This window comes from Ictidomys tridecemlineatus, chromosome 8 (assembly GCF_052094955.1).
Source record: "Ictidomys tridecemlineatus isolate mIctTri1 chromosome 8, mIctTri1.hap1, whole genome shotgun sequence".
In the NCBI taxonomy this organism is placed as follows: domain Eukaryota; kingdom Metazoa; phylum Chordata; class Mammalia; order Rodentia; family Sciuridae; genus Ictidomys; species Ictidomys tridecemlineatus.
Window position 1 is genome coordinate 139,592,960 of NC_135484.1, and position 21,559 is coordinate 139,614,518.

Consider the following 21,559-nt stretch of genomic DNA (forward strand, 5'->3'; position numbering starts at 1 on the left):
GACACGGCAATTCTCACTTTTTAATCGATCAATTTTTACACTGCTCATTTAAAAAATAATTCGTGTATTTCCCTGAAACGGGGTAGTCTTAAAAAGTCAGAATGGGCTCAATCAGAAGGTCTAATCCATCATGCTGAGGAATTCTTCCACCCTCTAGCCTCAGATGAGCAAATTTTGCTGTAGCTTTATTCTTCCACCTTCTGCCTGCTTTATTTATCACCACGGGAACTAAGAAATACTCTAATAATTGCTATTTAAAAAAAAAAAAAAAAACAGAACTCTTGCATTTCCCTTTTGCACCATGGAGAGAATTTGTATTCAAGAGCCAGGGAGGAAGAAAACGTTCCCTGCCGTGTAGTTCACAAGTTCAGCCAGCAGATGGCGGTGCAAACCCACGACAAAAGTCCGGACTCGCTGCCGGAGTCCACTTCTCCTTGTCCGGGGGACACTTCCTGGACCTAATCGGATGCTTATGAAAATGATTTCCTTCTTTCAAAAACACCGGGTCCAAACAGAAACTAACCTCATCCGGCAGATAAAGAATGTTTGTGGCCTTTCGAGTTGTCAAATCCCCCCCAGCTATCGCCAGACCTTTGATAAATATTTTCCCAGCAGCAAAACACTCTTTTGTATTCAAGGAAGCCCCGGGAGAAGCTCGGGCGCCCAGGCCCGCACACCCTCCGACCTCCCCCGCGGCTGGTGGGAAGGGAGGAGCCCGGGGGAGACGGGTCCCAGCTCTGTGAAGTCTAAGCTGGGAGCCTCCTGCATCCCTAGGAGAAGAGGTGACAGTCACTGAACCCAGACGCTTTCCCAGCTGCAGCCAACTAACTGCCTTTCTCATGCAAACGCAGGTCCTTCCAGAGAGACTTTGGTTAAAATGGAGATACTGCTGACTTTGAAACTGCAGAACAAGGGAAGTCACCATGAGGTCTGCAGACCGAACCCTAAGAGGAACCAGAAAGGTCTTAAGCAGGGGAGGAACTGTCTAAGTGACTTAGAAGTGACCCTGAGAAGAAGACTGTTGGAAGGCCTCCAGTTGCATGTTTTCCGTCTTTGAATCTCAGCCTCAAGCCACGTTTTCCTGAATTTCTGAGAGTACTCCTTGAAGCATGTTACAGAAAAGTCTAGAATGTGCCCCTGGTCTCCTTTCTCTTCTGCAGGCGAGAAGCCCTCTCCGTGTCCCTGTGAACCCCAGGGAGATGCATCGGAGGGACCCGGCTTCCGGATGTGGGTGAGCAGGGAAAAACCCTGGAGCCTCCACCTCCTTATGGGAAAGAGACAATAGGCCTCACCTGGGCAGAGCTGTGACGATTAAGTGAGATCGTATGCATGTGTCAGTGCCCAAAAAGCAGTAGGATCGCAAGCAGAGACTTGCTGAGAAATGGTCAGAGGGCAGAGGAAACGCCCAGAAGATGCCAAGTGAGACGGAGGCTCATCATACCCACCAGCCTACGCACCCCCCAACACACACGCGTACACACACACACACACACACACACACACACACACAGGGAAGATGTCCTGAGGCTATCAGCCACCTCCTACTCTGCACCCCTGACTCTGGCCCCCATGCCCGGCTCCCCTGAGCAGGCCTGTGCTTTCATTGTGGTCGGAGAAAAAACACCTGCTGATTTCAATAAGCGCCATGGGGAGTCCTTGGCTTCCGTGGCACCATACACCACTGGCAGAGGCTGTTTGATACCCTGCCAAGGGCAGGAACAAGGTGGGAACTCACGAAAAGCCACGACTAATAACACCCATTCCACACCTGTTAATCACTAAGGAGGCGCTCGCCCCAGCCCCGGGTGTCTTGTGAGGGAGTGTGAGTGTCGTGTGCCTGTTGTTGGGGGGCTCGGGGTGTAATGGCCTCGTCCCTGTCTGCAGTCTCATGGGAACTTGTGCTCTTTCCTAGGACTGAGGTGGAGCTCACCGCTGTCCACCCAGACGGACTCTAAATGACTACCCAGGCCCCACCAGGCAGGAACAGCACCGGGCTGAGCTACCTGGGTGGAAATTTCCAAAGCTCTGAACAGGTCCCTGGACCAGGAAGGAGTCAGCTGCAAGGCCTGGGCTGGATTCTCTTCACAAAGCCTGTGCAGGTCCTGCCCTCCAGGCTCTGACATGGCTCTGGGAGGTGTTCTGCCATCAAAATCATGAAGCTCATGGGGGGTCATCACATTTCCAGGACCACCTCAAAAGCCAGTGGACCCCACACCAGTCCTGGTGCAGAGATGGCAAAGCCTGGTACGTTGGAGGGAAGCGGGCGACATTCAAGTACTAAAGAATCCACAAGGAGAACCAGGGAGAGAAGAGGAGAGGCAGAAACCCCATCAGATGGTGAAGGAGGAGTTGAGGAACTAGTTTAGGAGTTGACACCTCACTCTGAGGAGAGTAGGGTTAGGGCTAGGGTGAGGGGCTCTCTGTTCAAGAGGCCAACGGGGCTCTGAATCCCCAGTCAGGGAGCTCTCTTTTAGGGGCGGACTTTATTGAATGCAAATGTTTATGAACTTGGAGATCCCTGCATTCTGCTTTCTTGGAAATGCAATTTCCTCCAAGCCTAGAAACTGCTATCAGCCCAGATAGGTCTGTGGTCCACAGGGCAGTGGCCGTACTGAGGGAATGGCACACACAGAACGAAAAGAATGACTCTCTTACACGTGGGGCACTTGTTATCTGGAAAAGTGTGGCAGAAACCAAAGTCCACTGCCCTTCAGTCAATATCGATTTCTCTTTATGCCGCAGATAGGAGCCGCAGGAGACTTTTGACTCTTGTGGGAAGAAATTCAAGGTTGAAATATTTTTTATGATATTATAGCGCTTTTCTAAAAGCAAAGATAGTATAAATAAATACACCTGCTGCACGGATGATAAAGTGGAAAACGGACTGTATATTTCAATATTTTCATCATTACAGCCATTGGACAAACTAGCAGAACGAAAAGGAGCAAAGGTGTCTAATCAAAAGTCAGTCAACATGGGAGCAAATAGGAAAGCCTTTTAATCTAAAATGTTTTCACAAAAGCCTTAGCAATTTGACACCATTAACTTTTTGTTCCTGGGATTGCATTTTTTTTGGGGGGGGGGACAGGGGTTAATTGAACTCAGGGGCACTCGACCACTGAGCCACATCCCCAGCCCTATTTTGTATTTTATTTAGAGACAGGGTCTCACTGAGTTGCCTAGCACCTTGATTATTGCTGAGACTGCCTTTTAACTTGAGATCCTCCTGCTTCAGCCTCCAGAGCTACTGGGATTACAGGCATGTGCCACCCACGGGTGGGGGGGGGTGCTAGATTGCTATTTATCATGCAGACATTTGTAATGCACTTACCTTTCATTTATTTAATTATTTTTTTGCTCTAGACAATGGCAGGATCAACAAAAACCTTCCCACCCAAAATAAATTGAGAAATACAGCCTTACCCTACTGGAAGGTCCCCCCTCACTTGCAAGTAAGTTACTTAGCTAACAGAGAGAACCTTGGCAGGCTTCCACCAGATTTCAGAAATTGTTTCATGGCAAGATGGCTCACATGTTTTGCCACAAATGTATTAGAAACAGATTGGCCACCGTGGAAACGTGAGGCATAAAAATCACTATTCCGTGCTCTCTGGAACTCCATCTGGGCTGGAGGCAGGATGGAGAAATGAAAGACCGAGAAAGGAGAAGCTCCATCCCGTCCCTGTACGTGTGCCCACGTGTTCTCTCTCTCAGAACTTTTCTGCAAAGAGCCCTGCTGGACCCTCTTCTTCTCTTCTAGTCTCTCTTCTGCATGGGCGAAAGGGAAAAGTCGGTAAATCGATGGATTTCGGCCTAGAACGCTCTGGCCTTCCCGAGCTGACCCTTGGAGTGACTCTTTGACTTGGGGTCTTTTGCATCCAAGTCTTCCCGGACACTGTCCTCGGAGCTGTCCCGTGATTTCTCAAGAGTCTGGGGGAGGCCCTCTTGCTTTGGAACGTGCTCCACGATTGTGGCAGGATTCCCTCCAAGCTCTGATGCCCCCAGAGATACACCGACTAGGTCACAGGGCCGCCCCGCCAAAGTGAGGCGAGTCCTGGAGATGAGAGCCCTCCAAGCACTCCCGATAGAATCCATGAAATAAGGGCACGAGGCGTCACTGAGAGCGCCCCTGTCGCATGCCTCTGCTGGTCCCTTGAAGCCCTCCAACCCGTGCGTTTATTTATTTTCAACTTTTTAGTTATATTTTTCTTTCCTCGTTTTTTATGGGTGCATTATAGTTGCACATAATGGTGGGACCTGAAGCCAATATAACAACAACAACAAAAATTGGCCAATATCACTCCCCCGCACTTACCCCTCCTTTCCCCTCCCCCCTGCTGATTTCTTTCCCCTTTGATTTTCCTGAGATCCCCACCCACCCCCACCTTTCTTTTCCTTTTTCCTCTCCAGCACCCACATAGGAGAGAAACAGATCACCCTTAGCCTTCTGAGTTTGGCTTATTTTGCTTAAAATAATGGTCTCTAGTTCCAACAATTTACCTGCAAAAAACACCATTTCATTTTTCTTTGTGGCTGAATAAAACTCCATGTGTATATCTACCACACTTTTTTTGGTCCATTCATCCATTAGTGGACACCTTAGTTTGGCTATTTTGAGTTGTGCTGCTATAAACAAGCCAATAGAGTGTGTGTGCATGTGTGTGTGTGTGTGTGTGTGTGTGTGTGTGTGTGATTTGTTATAATATATTCATCCATGCACACAATAAAACAGTATAATTTGACCAATTTCGTTCGCTTGTACCTCCTCTTTCCCTCCTCCCTCCCCTGATCCCCTTCTTGTATTCTGCTGGTCTTCCTTCTATTTTTTTTAATTTATTCTGCTTAGTTATATATGACAGTAGAAAGCGTTCTGATACATTGTACACCAATGGAGCACAAATTCTCATTCCCCTGGCTGTACATGATGCCGATTCACACCACTAGTGTAGACACACATGTGTATAGGGTTGTCTGCCTCATCCTACCGTCCTTCCCATCCCCCACACCCCACCCCCACTCCCCTTCACACAATCCCCAGTCCCTTCATTCTTCCCTATCCCCTCCCCTGTGGATCAGCATCTGCTTATCAGAGGAAAACATTCTGGCTTATCTCATTTAACATGATTTCCTCTAGTTCCATCCATTCACCTGCAAATGCCATAATTTCATTTTTCTTTAAGGCTGAGTAATATCCCATTGTGGACATGTACCACATTTTCTTTATCCATTCATCTCCAATGAGTATATTTTACAGTTATCCAAAGATAACTTTTAGGAAAGGAGAGAAATCTGGCATCTATAATAAAAAATTAGGAGAAATAATGCATGAAGCCAAAAAAATGAGAAGCTCATGATCTGGGGTTATTGTTGCTGTGGACTCTCCAGAGCACCCGTGGCTGGTGGGCAGGGTGAGTCAGCCATGCTGGGAATGAGAGGCGTAGGGTTAAGAAGCCTGGGAGTCTGGGCCATTTTGGAACACCAAGTACATTGTGAGGCCCCCATTATTCCCACACTCCAAATGCAGGATGGAAACTCAGCAGACCTTCTTCTGCAAAGAAACCCCCGAAGAAGAAAGACAAACAATTTTGAAACCTCCTCTTGCCTGTATTCCCCTGGGATTCCTAGGTGGGGACCAATTCTCTTGAGAGTCCTATTTTTCACCAACACATACAAAACTACAGCTTAACACTGAGGGTGATTTTTTATTTTATTTCATCTTTTGTTGGGTTTTGCTTTGCTTCTGCATCCAACCACAAACAGTATTCTTTTTTAAGAAGAGAACGCGAACATGACTCACATCTGTTGAGATGAGTCCAGTCCTGCCCTACGATGTGCGTGGATGGAGTCTAAGTCTCTCCCTCCGCAGAGCAAGCACAGTCACGGGAAGACGGGCCATGACGCAGCCCAGCTTGCTCTGAGGCTCCCCTGCCCCACCCTGTGCTTTCTTTGAGCATCACGGACCTGCATCTCTCTCCTGCACCCAGGCAGAATGTCCCCGTTCACAGCATACAGAGGCAAACCTCTGCCTTCCAGGAAACCCAGCAGACCTTCTTCCCAAAAGCCGGTTCCAGTAAAAGGTGTGGTCCAAGCACCCTGGGCAGGAGGCCCAAAGTGTAATCCCCAAATCAGCAAGACTGGCTGTAGGTAGGGCTTTACAGGTCGGCTGATGATTTCACCTTGGCTTCCCATCTCCACAATGGGAATGATGGGCTACCTCCTCTGCGAGTGCGTTATGGGGATCAATAACCTGAGATCAATAATCTGTCCTCTGTGTGCTGATGGCACATGGAGGTATATGAAAGATCCCTAGGCCACAACCGTGGGTAAACCTCCAGTCCCATCCACATCCCTAGGAGTCTAGTCTCCACCATTACCTACGTCCTTTAGAAAAATGGAGCATGATTTCTCTCTCCCTCTCCCTCCCTTCCTCCTTCTCTGCTATCTCCCCTCCCCCGACTCCCACTTTGGTCCATGCAGGTGTGTCTCCCCTCTGCTGTCATGTGATGGACACAGAGCCATGGTCCTGAGAGGCCAGAGTCTTTTCCCCCCCTTTTCTCTTCCTGGCCCCCCACCCAGGACTGGCTCCAGAGTTGGCAGTCCCAGTGCCAAATGAGCATGTGGTCCCCTGGTCATCTGCGTCCCCTGGTCACTCTTCCTCCCCACAGTACCCTGTCCCCCCTCTCTCTCCTCTTTCAGGACCCCAGTCAAACACCCTGGTCTCGGATCTGGCTGGACATGAAACTCCTTTTGCCTGAGATGGGGTTTACGCGAAATCAGAACAGGAAGCTTGTTTGGGAAGACCCTCGGGAAGCAGGAAGGAGAGCAGGGGAAGGGTCTGTGTCTGGACGTGTTGCCAAGCTGGCCACCAAGGAGCTGTTCAGAGAAAGCGCGTGGGAGTCGTCTGCCGGGGGGATGGGAGACAGGACCTTCTCCTACAGCGTGGGCATAGCAGCCACGGGTGTCGGGTGGATCCTGGAGGGGACTCCTCCCAGGATTCAGGACAACTGCGGAAGGAAGCCAGAGGCAGCCCACGCTGGGGGGAAGAACTCTCAGCACAAAGTGTGGTGAAGCCGAGGCTAAGTTGAGGGGTAAGTCAGAGAAAAGGCAAGACTGCTGCTGCAGTTTGGATCCGGCGTGTTCCCCAAGGCCCGTGTGTTCAAAGCCTGGTCACCCACGGTGGCACTGTTTGGAGATGGTGGAACTGTTCGGAGGTGGGGCCTAGTGGGAGGGAGTCGTGTCCTTGGGGAGTTGTGCCCTTGAACAGCGTGTGGGACCCTGAGCCCCTCCTGGCTCTCTTTTTCTTCTTGTTGACCACCATGAGGTGGGCGGCCTCTTCCACTGGGATGTTCTGCCTCACCCCAGGCCCCAAAGCCATGAGGCCAAGGGACCACAGTCTGAAACCTCCAAAACTGTGAGCCGAAATGAATCTTTCCTCTTCATAAGCTGTTTATCTCGAGGATTTTGCCACAGTGAAGGAAAGGGGACTAACCACATCGGGTCACAGAAGCTATCCAATATGCCATCAGTGAATCTCCTTCTTTGCCCCTCCTGTTCTAAGACAGAATCTTTTCATGTGATGCCCAAAGAATTTGGACTAATGGAGTGTGAGTGTTTCACCCAAGCAGCTCCACCCAGGAAGGACACAAAAGGCAGGACCATGCACACTGGGAGGATTATCTTGGAATTGACAATTAAGAAGGAGCTTTTTTAAAAATACTTGTGTTTCTACACCTAGATCATGAGTTTTGACTTATTATGGTCTAACACTGGTAAACATTTAGACACTCAAGACCCCAAGTAAAACCTTACTAGAGTAAATATTTCTATCTCTATTTTACAAAAATGGCAGAGCTCTTTCCTACTCTCTATTCACCAGCCACTTCACCATTTTGTTTGAAGCGTGATCCACAGAAGAATGCCCCTTCAACCAGATGACTTGTGAAACGTGTGCCAAAGTCAGATGAAGCTGACAAATAGTGTATATTACTGCATCTTCTTGATTCTACCGCTCGCTTTTCCCCCATCTTCAATGCTTCTGAAATCAGAGTCACCTTAAAATCTGGGTGCCGTGTTTCCTCACTGCCTATCCCAGAGTGGACTGTGTCCACCCTCGAGATTCCTATGTTGGCCTCCCAACCGCCCAGACCTCAGAAGGAGCCTAATATCCTGGGGTCTTTAAAGGTCCTAAGAGTCTTTAAAGAGGTAATCAAGTTAAAACCAGGCGTGACGGTGGGCCCTAATCCAATCTGACCGGTGTTTTAAGAAGAAGGAATTTGGACCAAGAGACACCAGGATGCTCACAGAGAGGAAAGGCCATGGGGGACCGTAAGAAGGTGACTACCTGTAAGCCAAGAGGAGAGGCCTCAGGAGAAATCACCCCTGCTGCCATCTTGATCTTGGATTTCCAGCTCCCAGAACCGGGAGGCAGTGACTGTCTGTGATCTGTGACCCATGGTGTGTGCTACTCACTATGGAAGCCCTAGCAAGCAAAGGCACCGCGATAGTTTGGATAGGTGACCGCCAAAGGCCCAAAACTGTGAGCCAAATAAACCTTTTTTCTTTACAAGTTGATAATCTCTGGTATTTTATCATGGTGATGGAAAACCAACACAAACACCTTTTAAATGATAGTAATTCAGAATCTAAGGAACAGGGTAGGTCTCAGGGAAGCTCAAAGAGTGTATATTTGAGCTTCAATGGTCTATTTAAAGGCCCACATCTTCTTTAACTCAAATGCTTGCTCTTCATGCTTACTCACCACATAAAACCACATTCTGGGTGATGCTTCAGGAAAGTTTTTCTATAGAAAATGCCAGGTAAACAAAATTTTCTCATTCATATTTTTTGAACAAGGAATTCAAAGAAGAGGATTAGGAATGCCATTTCTTGTAGGAATAAAGCTCTTTCATGTATGAACAACCTGATACCATCCATAAGAACTATAAATATCAGGTTAAGATTCATGGAAGGGCTGGGGATGTGGCTCAAGCGATAGCGCACTCGCCTGGCATGCGTGCGGCCCGGGTTCGATCCTCAGCACCACATACCAACAAAGATGTTGTGTCCGCCGAGAACTAAAAACAAAAAAGTAAATATTAAAAACTCTCTCTCTCTCTCTCTCTCTCTCTCTCTCTCTCTCTCTCTCTCCCCCCCCTCTTAAAAAAAAAGATTCATGGAAAACCTCAGTGATAATTTATGTGACATCTATCAGACACACATCACATATGGAATGCTCAGGCAACGGCACATTTCCCAAATTCATGAATTTCCATGACTTTGTGGTAACTAAAATTAATTAACATTGATCCCCAAACACAGGGTTCCAATTTCAGTTACCAGGGCACATTCACAGGAAGCAACTGTAAAAACACCACTGCTTGATCTTCAAACCCCAAATCACTCTGCAAATGACAAATACACATCATGAGCAGTGACTAATCTTTGAAATCCATCAGTGAGTGACTGGCCACTGTGCCTTTGTCTTCCGTTCATGCACAGACAGCCAACAGCATAGTTGTGCTACCTACTCAGCTCCCAGTGATTAAGCCATGTGACAGTTTACAAAAAGGGACAACCAAAAAGAGGGAATTTGTCGACAGAGACACGAAAATGTGGTAATGCATGCTGGAAGTAAAAGTTGAGTCAGGGCTGGGGATATAGCTTGGTTGGTGGAGTGTTTGCTTCGAATGCACAAGGCCCTGGGTTCAATCCTCAGCAACACACACATACACACACACACACACACACACACAAAAACAAAAGTTGAATCAGATGGGGATGAACCTAGAGAAGAAATCGTCCCTGGGGGATTATGGATGCTGCTGTCTTTTGAGAGATTCTGGATGTGTAGCCAGATTGATTTAGGATGAAGATGTTGTCAAAAACTTCATATTAAGGAACTCTTGGAGATACTTCATGGTATTGAAAGTATGAAGGATAAAATGCTGGAAAACTTACCCAAATTTAGAAACAAGTGCTACAGTTTGCCAAGTTATATAAAAGACACTCAGGCCCTGGCTGCTAATTTTTTTTTTTTTTTGACAAGAAGCAGGCAAGCACTGTTCAATTCACTCTTGATCATTTTTTTTTTTAACAAAGAAATATAACAGTACTGAAACACAGTTAGATGGAAAGAATAACTTCTGGTGTCCGAGAGCCCAGTGGGATGACCATAGTTCACAATAACCTATTTTGCAGTCTATGAAGATCTCCAAGAAAGGAACATAAAGGCTTCAAACACAGAGAAGTGACAAAGAGACAGAAATGCTAATTACCCTGCAGGCTGTATGCTTGTGTTGACATTTCACACCGTAACCTATGAATATGTACAACTATTAAATGTCAATCAAAAAGAAAATAGAATTCTTCAAAGGGAATCCCAAGTTTTGTGAATTCTTATCAATAGGGGTTGAGAAGCAACTTACCTGTTGGGAAAATTTAGAAAAAAAAAAAATTCTAACAGAACACGGATGGCCCAATTCATTTCTTTCTCTATCGTGTACCTGCCTGTTCAGAGAGTGGGATGTATTACCAGCTCTTGTTCCATTTTTGAGGATATGTAGCCAGATCCCAGCTACACATTCTTGATTCAAGATATACATTATACCTGCCAGATTACAGACATGCGCTATACATTCCAGACTCTACATAAATGTACTTTCTAGATTCTAGATCTGGAGGCCAGTCCTCTCTGTCTCCCCAATGTGTCGAGTACGTTTACATAAGGCAGCACCTTGGGGAATTGTCTGTGCTGCATTTCCAAGCATTCCACCAGGTACGCCATCTAAGAGACAGAATTGAAAAGAAATATAAGGGGTCTTGGTTCAGTACCATAGCCAGGCTGCATTATCTAATATATTATTCTCAAAAACAAAGCTGACTTTTAACCTTAAAAATAAATAAAGTTAAACTATTTCTCAATATCTCTAATGTTTCAAATGACAACATGCTAAATAGATATTAGTTTTTGAGCTGGGGGCAGTGGTGCACACCTGTCATTCCAGCTACTTAGGAGGCTGAATCAGGAGGGTCTCGAGTTTGATGTCAGCCTGGGCAAGTTAGCAACAAAAAGACCATATATGTATAATATGTCAAAACACACTCTAAAACAGTCATGTGTATTTAAAAACAACAAAATTTTTTTTAAAATAATAAGAGCTGGGAATGTTGCTCAGTGGTAGAGCACTTGCCTAGCGTGTGTGAGCCTCTGGGTTCAATCCCCAGTACTGCAAAATTAATAAAAAAACAAATAAGTATCAATGTTTCTTTAATTTCCTTATATCAACAGTAAGACAGGTTTCATATTTTATCAAAATTTTGAAAATTACCACAGTTTTTATTTTATTCTTCATGAAGTTCATACATAACTTTCCTCATTGCTTTTTAAAGTTGCTTTGTACAGTTTCAATTCCTATAGCCACTGCTACAAGTCCCACACTGTAAAGGCGAAAACTAACACTGTGACATCATAAAGTAAACTCTACAATCCTTTGGAACGCTGTTGACCCTTCCATGACAGACTAGTGTAGGGGATGCAACACCAAGGTTGCAGGAATCCTGTTCTGGCGAGGCTTGCCATGGGGAAAGAGAGATGGCAAGATTATAATGATGATTAATGCCAGCAGTGACCTATGGCTTATCTATATGCTGGGTACTGTGCTAGCCCCTTTCCAACAACGCCTCGTCTTCCAATAACCTAAGTACAGGTGGAACATTAGGAAGGGAAGGACCAGCGAGGCCTTTGTAGATCAAGGAGACTGCGCCCTGGGACTCGGTTTCTGCTCGTGTGCAGGGCAGGAGCTGGTGCATGGGTTTCGGCGCTGCTCAGCCTTCGTAGAACTGGGTCCATCCTTGCTTTCCATAATTGCAGGCTCCCAAGGAGGGCTGAAGGTGAGGCTTAAGATGCACTTTTTATACAGCTGTCCCCAGTCATGAGGGCCTTTTGAGATGCTTTAGCATTGCAAAGATCCAGACGTCTTGGGGATGCGTCTGGTGTGAACGGTGAGCAGATGTACTCAATACCTTTTCCCTGCCTAATTTCATAAAGGCACATTCCAAGGGAGTGAGTGCTGCCAAGGACAGGCGTTCGGCTTTGGAAAACCCCTTGAACATGAAAACTATAAATGAATCATCTAAATCACCTTCATATTCCGGAAATCATCACAGCTAATATGATGTCTCTGTTGGGTCACTTGCCTCCAGGCGGTCCCTGGGAGCCACGATTGCCTAAATTACCACTTCCAGAAAGATACCATTAGGCATGGTTTGCTTTGCTATAGGCAAAGATATTAATACATACCCATGCATGCATGTGTGTATGTATGTGTGGGTACGTGTTTGTGGATACCTATGTGTATGCATTCAGGTGTAGCTATGGATATGGGATTGGTTTCCCAGGGATGCTATCATAAAATAGCACAGCCTCGGGGGCTTAAGCCACAGATTTATTTCCTTACAGTTCTGAAATCTGAGACCAAGGTGTGAGTTTCTCCAGCGGTCTCTCACTTTGGCTTATACCTGGCCATCTTTTCCCTGAGTCTTCATAGAGTCTTTCTTCTGTAATCTGTCAAAATCTCCTCCTCTCACAAAGGACATGAGTCAGATTGCATTAGGGACCTCCCTAAAGACCCCATCTCCAATTATGGTCATATCCTGAAGTACAAGAAGGTTGAGCTCTCAACATATGAATTTGGGGGGAACATGATTCAGCCTGTAAGATATACACCACGTATGTATGTATGTATGTATGTACGTATGTGTGTGTGTTTATGTGCATACGTAACTACATAACCAACCAATGAACATGTCCTAAATGTTCGATTGACTAGTGATGCCTCAGAAATCTCATCTCCAATTTTCAGTTCCAATTTTCACCTCTGAGAGGAGATGCTCCTATGCACACCTTCAGCCCAGATCTCGCTCCTGAAGGTCATCATGACATTTGCTGTGTCACAGTGGACGTTTTCTCCCAGGCATGTTAGGGCACCTTCCACTCCCCACCTCTGAGACAGAATTTACCCTCATCTGGTGAATCACTCCTTGCACCTGACCCTCTTGTCTCCCTTTCAGGCCCCACCCCTTTCCAAACCTCACCCTTCTTCCTGGGAGCTGACTCCTTCTTCCTGGACTCCTGATCCCTTCAAGAATGAGTCACAGGCCTCTGAAATGTCCTTCCCATCTGTCTGCACATGGCATTGCCCTGCGCCCCTGCAGTTCTGCCTAAGGATCCCCAGCAGCTGCCCCCTGTGGTGGCCTGCACCTGGGCTCCCTCCACGCCAGTTCAGCCTGCGCCTGGCTTCCCCGTGTGAACATCCACTGCTCGTCACCATCCATCAAATGCAAACCTCTTATCCTGCACTTCTCAGGAACTGGTACCCTATTCTGCCAATTCTGTCCTTCCCAGATCACCCCAACCCCGCCAAAATCCTCGTCAGCCTCTTCCACCTCGGCACTACCGTAGGAAGCTCTTCCTAGGATACTTTATCCCTAAAGCTGGCAGAAATGGCTGGAGCAAATTATCTTGCAATACTGTGTGTATGTACGAAGATGTAACAACAAAGCCCAGCATTATGCACAACTATAATGTACCAATATGAAAAATGTGGGAAGAGAGAAAAATAAAAGAAAGGAATTGCTGGTCAGTGGGGTGTAAGCAAACCCTTTCTTCCCCTTTCTCTCCCTCCGTCCTTCCTTCCCCTTACTATACACACACACACACACACACACACACACACACACCAATAAGAACAACAACTACTACTACTACCTCTTGAAATACAGAAGGGCCTTTATATAAAATAATGCAAAGAAATCGAGATCATGAAGATATCCTACAAGGAGGAAAGAGAAGCATGAGAAAAATATACAAATCTCAATTTTTAATCAAGTAACTATACCCTACTGAGGACGGCATCCGTGATACAAACCGTTCTTCGGAAGGAAGGATCAGGGCTGGGAAAAGAGATTTTCCTGAGACTGTCGAAGACCAGCCAGGCATTTTTTCAAGGTCAACAGGCATTAGACACAGAAGGCGTGTAGGCCCCAAGATCATAGAAATCCCCTTTCCTTGACACTAAAGAGTTAAACAGGGAAATGTGGGTGTGAATGGCAAAGTGGGGGGAAGGGGGCAGGAAAGAGCAGATAGTCCATTTCCTCCCTTGGTCAAAAGAAAAATATGGAAATAAAACAATAAGATGGTGTTGTTATCAGATTCCCGTGCTCCTGTGCATGCAGGCCAGCGGGTGAACTGTTAATACCACCCCGCACAGCCTGGGGCCTTTCTGACCATGGAAACACTCCAGGGCTCTTTGCAACACCACTTGTTAGGAACCCTACTAAACACACTAGGGTGTACCTGTGTGTGCATGGGTGTTCATGGCCAACGCATGTGTGTGTGTCTGTGTGTGTGCATTTGTTTTCAGAGACCCCAACACAGACTCCTCTGAAGAGAATCTATTCACATTGTACCCAGAGGTGCCCGAGGCTAGTCTGGTTGGTGGAGAGAGTAAAAGAGAAAGGAGCACACAGAAATTTCCCTTCCCCTCTATCTTCACTCTGTGCCTAAAAACAGGTAACTCGGGACTGAACACCGTGACGTGGTAGTACTTCCTAGCCTTCACTCAGTTGACAGGGACCAGTGACCGTGTGGGGCCCTTGGAGAGGTACAGGCCTTCTCCCTCAGCTTCTAGAACAGCAGCCCCTCCACTGCCCAGGCCACCACCCCAACCCTCGGTCTCCACACACTGCTAACTCCCTCCTCTCCTCACCATGGTTACCAAAGCCTCCACCCTTCACTTCCCTCAATCAAAAACTGGCAAAGAGCCCAAGGAAATGAACGCCGTCCCGTGAACTGGGGTTCTGCTTTGCACTGTTTGGATAAGAGCGACCTCACAGAATACCTGGAAGTCACAGAGAAGGCTCGTTAAACAGAGCTGCCAGTTGGTGAACCGGCCCTGGAAATGCCTCGGGGCTCCCGCTGGAGACAGGGGGCCGGACTCCTACCATTTCAGAGACCACTTGCTCTCCTGCCTTGAGAATGTGTCAGGGGCTGAGTCACTCCCCCCACAAAGGACAAAGGCCATTGTGAAGAGCGTCCTGCGCCCGGAGAGGGGAGTGGCACTCATTTGCCACCCGCCATCCCCAGTGGAACTCACACTCGGGCCTTGTCTCCTGCAATCCGCGTGGCTTCCGCACAGTCTGCCCGAATTTCACCACTTTATAAGGAGGAGGATCCGCCCTGATGACCTCATCTTCACTGGGTCAAATCTGCAAAGGCTCTGTTTCTCAACAAAGTCCCATTCTCGGGCACTGGGGGCTAGGACTTCAACGCACCGACCATCTTTTGGGGACACGATTCAACCTACAATAGTCCTTACCCAAAGGAACCTTTGACATTTGCTCAGGTGACTGATGACGGGGGGGGGGAAGGAGAAGACCCAACCGTTCAAAGACTCCTGGACTCAAAGTCTAAGTTGACATCGACACATGGGCACCCCATGTGACACTGTGCTCTCGCCCATTAGAATGGAGGCCCCCCCACCCAGGGCCAGGAACTAAGTGGAGTCCTGGATAATGCCCAAGTCACAGTTGGGCTGGTGACACACGGTGGACATTTCCCTGTGTCCTGACAGCACATTTGGAATTAATTTGCGGAGAGTTAGATGAGCTTCAACACCGGGTCCCTGGCCCACGATATAAGACCTATTATGGAGAACACCAAATAGAACGCTCTGGAAATGTCCCCATCCCTCGTGGAAGTGAATAATGAGCAGTATTGCACTCTGAGGAAGACAGTAGATATCTGTACTTACCGTTAAAGGCCTCAAGGATACAGGGTGAAAACAGTGACCGTATCTCCACCTGAGTTCACCAGTCTGGCCCCTGCAGAAACTGGATAAACCCTGGAGAATGATCACCGTCTACACAAAGATTAAAAATGTGGCAGCCCTGTCTGCATATGAGTTGACGTGGTATCTGTGCTAGAACGGATTCACAAGGCCCTGGGCACACGGTGTGTAGCCGTTGACCCAGAAGATGCATGCTTTCCAATTGAAAGAGGATGAGAGACGTTTTGCCACCATGTGGGACGGAACACAATTTTCCGTCAGAGTGTCACCTCAGGGCTGCATGTCACCTCTAGTGCCTTCTGTCATAAAGGAGCCTGAAGAGTGGTGGGTCACCGAAACTAGAAACCCTTTTCTTCAAAGCCAACCATAAAAAACCTAAAAATACGACCCTAAGTTTCCCCGACTTTTCTAAAGAATCACTAGTCATGGAGAAATTCTCTATCTGCCTCATTTCATTTGTGGTCATAAGACATTATCCCAGAAAAGGTCCTGCCTCCTACAAGGGAAAAATGCCAAACAGAGAAAAACAAGAAGAATCTGAACCCATAGACTCCATTGGAGTTCTCCCACAGTCTGTGCCTGTTATGTCATCTTCTTTCTGGTCCCATAATGCCTCTACGAGGCTGTCCCTGCTTCGCGAACCTGAGAACCAAAACGGATACTTCACCCCGGGTCTTTGAGTCTTCAGCCGGAAGGCTCCTGTGTCACACAAAATTAGGACTAAATAAATTGTTATGCTTCTTCTTAACCTGTCTTTTGTTATAGGAACGTTAACCAGGACCCTTTAAGGTGGACAGGAAAGGACTCATCCTTGTTTTTTTCTGCTCCTATGGTGGCTGTTACCAAGGAAGCACAGGAGCGGCTTGGAGAGAGACAAGGGAAGCCAGTAGCCCAGACACACACAGGACCAGACAGCCGCGTGCGTGATGAGGTCACCACCATTAAATACCTGGTATTAGGAAGCTGCAGAGGCAAGAAGACCTGTGTGGTTTCAACACAAACAAGTACGGAGGAGCCACAGCACCGTGAGGAATGGTCATGTTGCATGAGAGACATATAATCAACCAGGATTATTAACAATAAAGACCTTGAAGAGATGGTTCCTGGACATGAACAGGAAAAGGAGGTAGGGATTTGGTAAATATGGAAAAAAAAAAAAATATATATATATATATATAGAGAGAGAGAGAGAGAGAGAAATATTGAGTCTCAAAGGAAATACTCTTGACCCATTGGAATGCAAAAACCACCCATGAACCTTTGCAACTCCAGAGCAATCCAGCCTACACCCTTGGCCCATGCCTCGCCTACAAAAAGTCACCCTGGGAAATGCACAAGTGCTAGAAAAACTGGTATAAAATTGCACTTCTCCACCCTGGCTCCACCTCCAGTCCAAACCCCGGCTACTGCCCTCCAAAAATAATGGAGCTCCAAGCCCAGCAGGGGCTTCTCACTCCCGGGATGGTCCGTCTTCCCCCTCGAATGTGCCTCTGCTCGCCTAAATAAACCTCTGTCTGTGTCTCTGACTGGCACGTGCTGAAATTCTTTTCCACTTGTCCTGAGTCCAAGTCTCCCCTGCAGGAACTCGGGTGACAGGACCTGGTCATGTCGGTCGACTTGTCCCTGGGGACATGCCCCGGAAGGGGTTTTTCTTCTTCCCGGTATCTTTCTCTCTCTTTTCCTTCCCCTTCTCCTCTTCCCCTTTCTCCTCTTCTTCCTCTCCCTCCTCCTCCTCCTCCTTCTTCTCTCGGTCTCTCCTACTCCCCTCTTCCGGATGCCATGCACTGAGCCGTCTGGCTCCACGGCGCCCTTCCACCATGATGCCCTGTCTCCCTCAGGCCCACAGCAACGGAGCCGACCGGCCATGGACGGGAACCCCTGTAACTAACTGTCGACCAAAGTAAATCTTTTCTCCTTTAAGTGGTTCATATCAGGTATTTGGGGGCACAGAACCCAAAAGCTGACGAGCACAGACGCAAACAAGAATAAAGCACAAAGGCACTGACCGTAACTCTCTGTCTGAACTTGCAGCAAGGCACAAGGTCACAGAGGTCAACAAGGAGTTCTGTGACAGAGACACAGGGGTGATGGAGGAGCACACGGCGATGGCCCTGCCGGAGGCTCCCAGTGGGACTCATGGCAAAGGTGACCGACCACAAGGACAGCACCAACTCCTTTGATGGCTGCCCTTCAAATCCAAGTTTCTTCTTCTCTTTGATCAGCTCTTTATGGATGGAAGGTTCCATAAGCTGCCCATGGGGAGACAGAAGAGACCCCTGAGTCGGACTGGCCCAACCGTGGACTAGGAAGTCAGCAAAATGACACGAGAGAGAAGAACGGAACAGTCAGCCACCCTCCCCCCTTGATGCCTGGTCTAGTTTCAGAATCTGAATTCAGAAAAGAAAAGAAAAAAAAAAAGTCTTTATCCAAGAGTTCTCCCAACCACACCTCCTGGGTCACCGTGAACTGCTGAAGACCAAGGCCTTCCAGAAGAATCGCGAAGGCGAGAGACGAAAGCAACGGGTTTTCCTGGCTGTGATCTTCCGTCCTGGTCAGAATCAGCAAGGCGTCCTCACTCACATGGCTTTTCCAGCCCGTCTGTCATCCTGGGTCACACGATCCCCAAGGTCCCCACCATCAGGCAAGATGTGGGAAGCCCTGAGCTCCAGGCTGGTGAACAACGCTGAGCGCCCATTTTTTACATCCAGAATTGCCCACAGCCTGGTGGGCACAGGTGACATTGAGCGTGACAAGCACCGGGTCCCGGAGCCCCTTCTGGAGTGGATTTGGCTCACATGCCCCACAGATCCAGGTGGCCCTTCCTGGGGACACACACCACAGCAAGGAGCCTCACTTGTAGGCCTCAGCAACCTCCTGTCCTCCGCAGCCCTGCAGGCAGGTCCTCTTCTCGTCCCCGTGGGCTCCCCTCAGTTATGCTCACTGCGGTCCTTCAAAAGGTCCCTGTGTTGAGGGCCTGGTCCCCACCCTGTGGCACTATTGGGAGGTATTGGCATCTTCAGGAAGTAGGGCCTGATGGAGAAATTTAGGGCAATTGTGAGCGTGCCCTTGAAGGATATTGAGATCTTGACCCCTTCTCTCTCTCTCTCTCTCTCTCTCTCTCTCTCTCTCTCTCTCTCTCTCTCTCTCTCTCTCTCCTCTCTCTCTCTCTCTTTACTTCCCTGTCACCACCAGCCATTTCCCACCATGATGTGCTGCTTGGTCACAGGCTCAAAGGCAACGGGGTTAAGGCAACGGGGTTAACCCTGGACTGAAACCTCTGAAACCCTGCAGCAAAGTAAACCTTTCTTCCTTATAAGTTGATGATCTCAGGTATCTTGTTACAGTAACAGAGATCTGACTAACACATAAAGATAAACCCTGTGTATTTGTAGGGAGGCACCAAGGATGTCAGCTTGCATCCAAACAGCAGTGCTAGGAAGATAAAATCCATGTGTCTGCCCAGGCCAAGAGCAAGCCTAGAGCTCAACTTTTTTCTTCCACGTGCTGGGGATCAGACCCAGGGCTCACACATGCTGGGCAAACATTCTATCACTGAGCAGCACCCCAGCCCCTCGTCCTCAACTCTCCAACCACAACCGCTGCCTTATGACGCTGCCATGGGACCCTACTCATGGCTTAACCCAGGCTCACCCAGAGGCCCTGCAGAAGAGCACGGCATGAGACCAAAGAGAGGAAGGGAGAGCAAGACTCAAACACATGAACTGAGCCCAGGGAGGGGAGGAGGGGGGTGAGCGGGTAGCTTGAGAGGGAAGCCAAGCTCCTGGGACATGTTTGCTCTTTTAGGGGAGAGAAGACAGAAAGTCCAATTTTGAAAAATCCTTTGGTGAAAGAATGAATGTAGAAAGAGGGAGGGTTAGTAGGGCATGGGGCCAGAGGAGACGGGCAGGGAGGGACACACACCCAGGGAGAGAGGGGGCAGCCGTGGGAAGATGTGTCTTTCCTAAGAGGAGGAGAGGAAGAGAGAGGGGAAAGAATTTTGAGGGTGGGGGTGGGAGCATAGGAATCGGAGGGCAGATGGCCTCCATCTTCTCAGGGGGAGAGGCGAGGAGTTAGGTGCTGGGAGACAGGGCTGCAGAGGTCCTGATGGCCCCGGGTCTGGGATGGGCGTCCTGGGCTGAGCCACAGCTGGCTTCGGAAGCCCGGCTAGGAGAGGAGCCGGCAGCAGGGAGTGCGGATTCCCAAACACCCCCCCACACTCGGCGATTTGTAGAACTGGGGAGGGAGGGAACATCTATGTCACTAGGATGGTCTCCCCATGTACTTGTCACCAGGCAAAGTCTGGGGACGTCAAGAGGGAAAGAACTGAAGACCCCCAGGAGTGCCCTCGAGAGGCTGGGAATGGTGAGATCCAGGGGAATCTCCTGGTTTCTCTATATTCAGGTGTGATTTTCTTATGACATATATATGTGTGGGCAGTGGGAGGTCTGGGGCCTGGGTGGAGACCGCACGGCCCAAATGCTTGACCTTGGACCCACACTTGGGGCTGATGGGCTGTGGGGACAGGAGCAGAGGCCCGGGAGGGTGCAGAATCCGAGGGGCCTGGGGGTGAGCTGGAATCCCAGAGTCGGACTCGGAGGGAGTGGAGTGTCCACTGAGCTTCCCTCCTCAAGCCCAGTGAGGTGTTTTCCTGGGTGCACACAGGAGATCAAGTGCATCTCCCTGGGGCCGTGTTCCGTGTGTGCAGTGAGGGAGGGAATCAGATTAATATTGCAGTGGACACAGTCCACTGATGCACATGGATGGGCAGTCTTTAGAAAGGACGTCCCAGGATTTTCTCCTTTCCTTTCCCAGGATTCCCGCCCCTCTGTTGTGAAAGCAGCTTGGGTGAAAGAGTTGGAAGAAACACTTTCTTTTAAAAATACAAATAGTTAGCGGGGGTGGGAGGGGGCGGAGGGGGCGCCAGTGGCACCTGTCAGTAATCCCAGCGGCTCTAGAGGCTGAGACAGGAGGATCGTCGTGAGCCTCAGCAACAGTGAGGTGCTAAGCAACTTGGTGAGACCCTTTTCTAAATAAAATACAAACTAGGGCTGGGTATGTGGCTCCGTGGTCAAGTGCCCCTGAGTTCAATCCCTTGTTCCTCCTTCCAAAATAAATAAATAAATAAATAATACAATTAGCCAGGCGTGATGACATACCCCTGTAATCCCAGCCACTTGGAAGGCTGAGACAGGAGGATCAATAGTTTAAAGCCAGCCTCAGCAACTTAGTAAGGTCCTAAGCCACTTAGGGAGACCCTGTCTCAAAATTAAAAATAAAAGGGGCTGGGGATGTGGCTCAGTGGTTAAGTGCCCCCAGGTTCATTTCCTGGTATCAAAAAAAAAAAAAAGGAAATACAAATAAACACAGATGCTCCAAGACTGGCACTAAGGAAGGAGCTCTTGGTGGGCATGGTGGACAGACTTTGAACCCTTACTAATTGAAACCTCATGAAATTGCCACTATGTGACCATGTCAAGGATCACATCATGTGATTCACCCAAATCTTAGATTGTCATCCTCCTACCTCCTCCACCCTGTGACCTCCAGGGGGTGCTGCTCCACCTCCTAAACTCCCCGGGGGCAAAGGGCAACACCCTGTCTCCCTGACGCCCAAGTTAGTCAGGGTTGGGATAAAGAGGACTCTTTACAAAGCAAGTACCATGGAGAGAAAGGCTCCCAAGGGCATAGCCCCTTGTCCCCTAACAGGTGACCCC

The 21,559-nt window shown here is 48.4% G+C and overlaps 1 long non-coding RNA gene across 1 annotated transcript; it reads left to right on the forward strand.

The window, feature by feature from the left end:
• The first annotated feature begins 452 nt into the window (after positions 1-452).
• LOC120888964 (uncharacterized) lies at positions 453-4,746 on the forward strand. Its single transcript, XR_005732606.2, has 3 exons — positions 453-1,231; positions 1,913-2,244; positions 3,364-4,746. It is a non-coding gene; the product is annotated as an uncharacterized LOC120888964 (long non-coding RNA).
• The last annotated feature ends 16,813 nt before the right edge of the window (positions 4,747-21,559 follow it).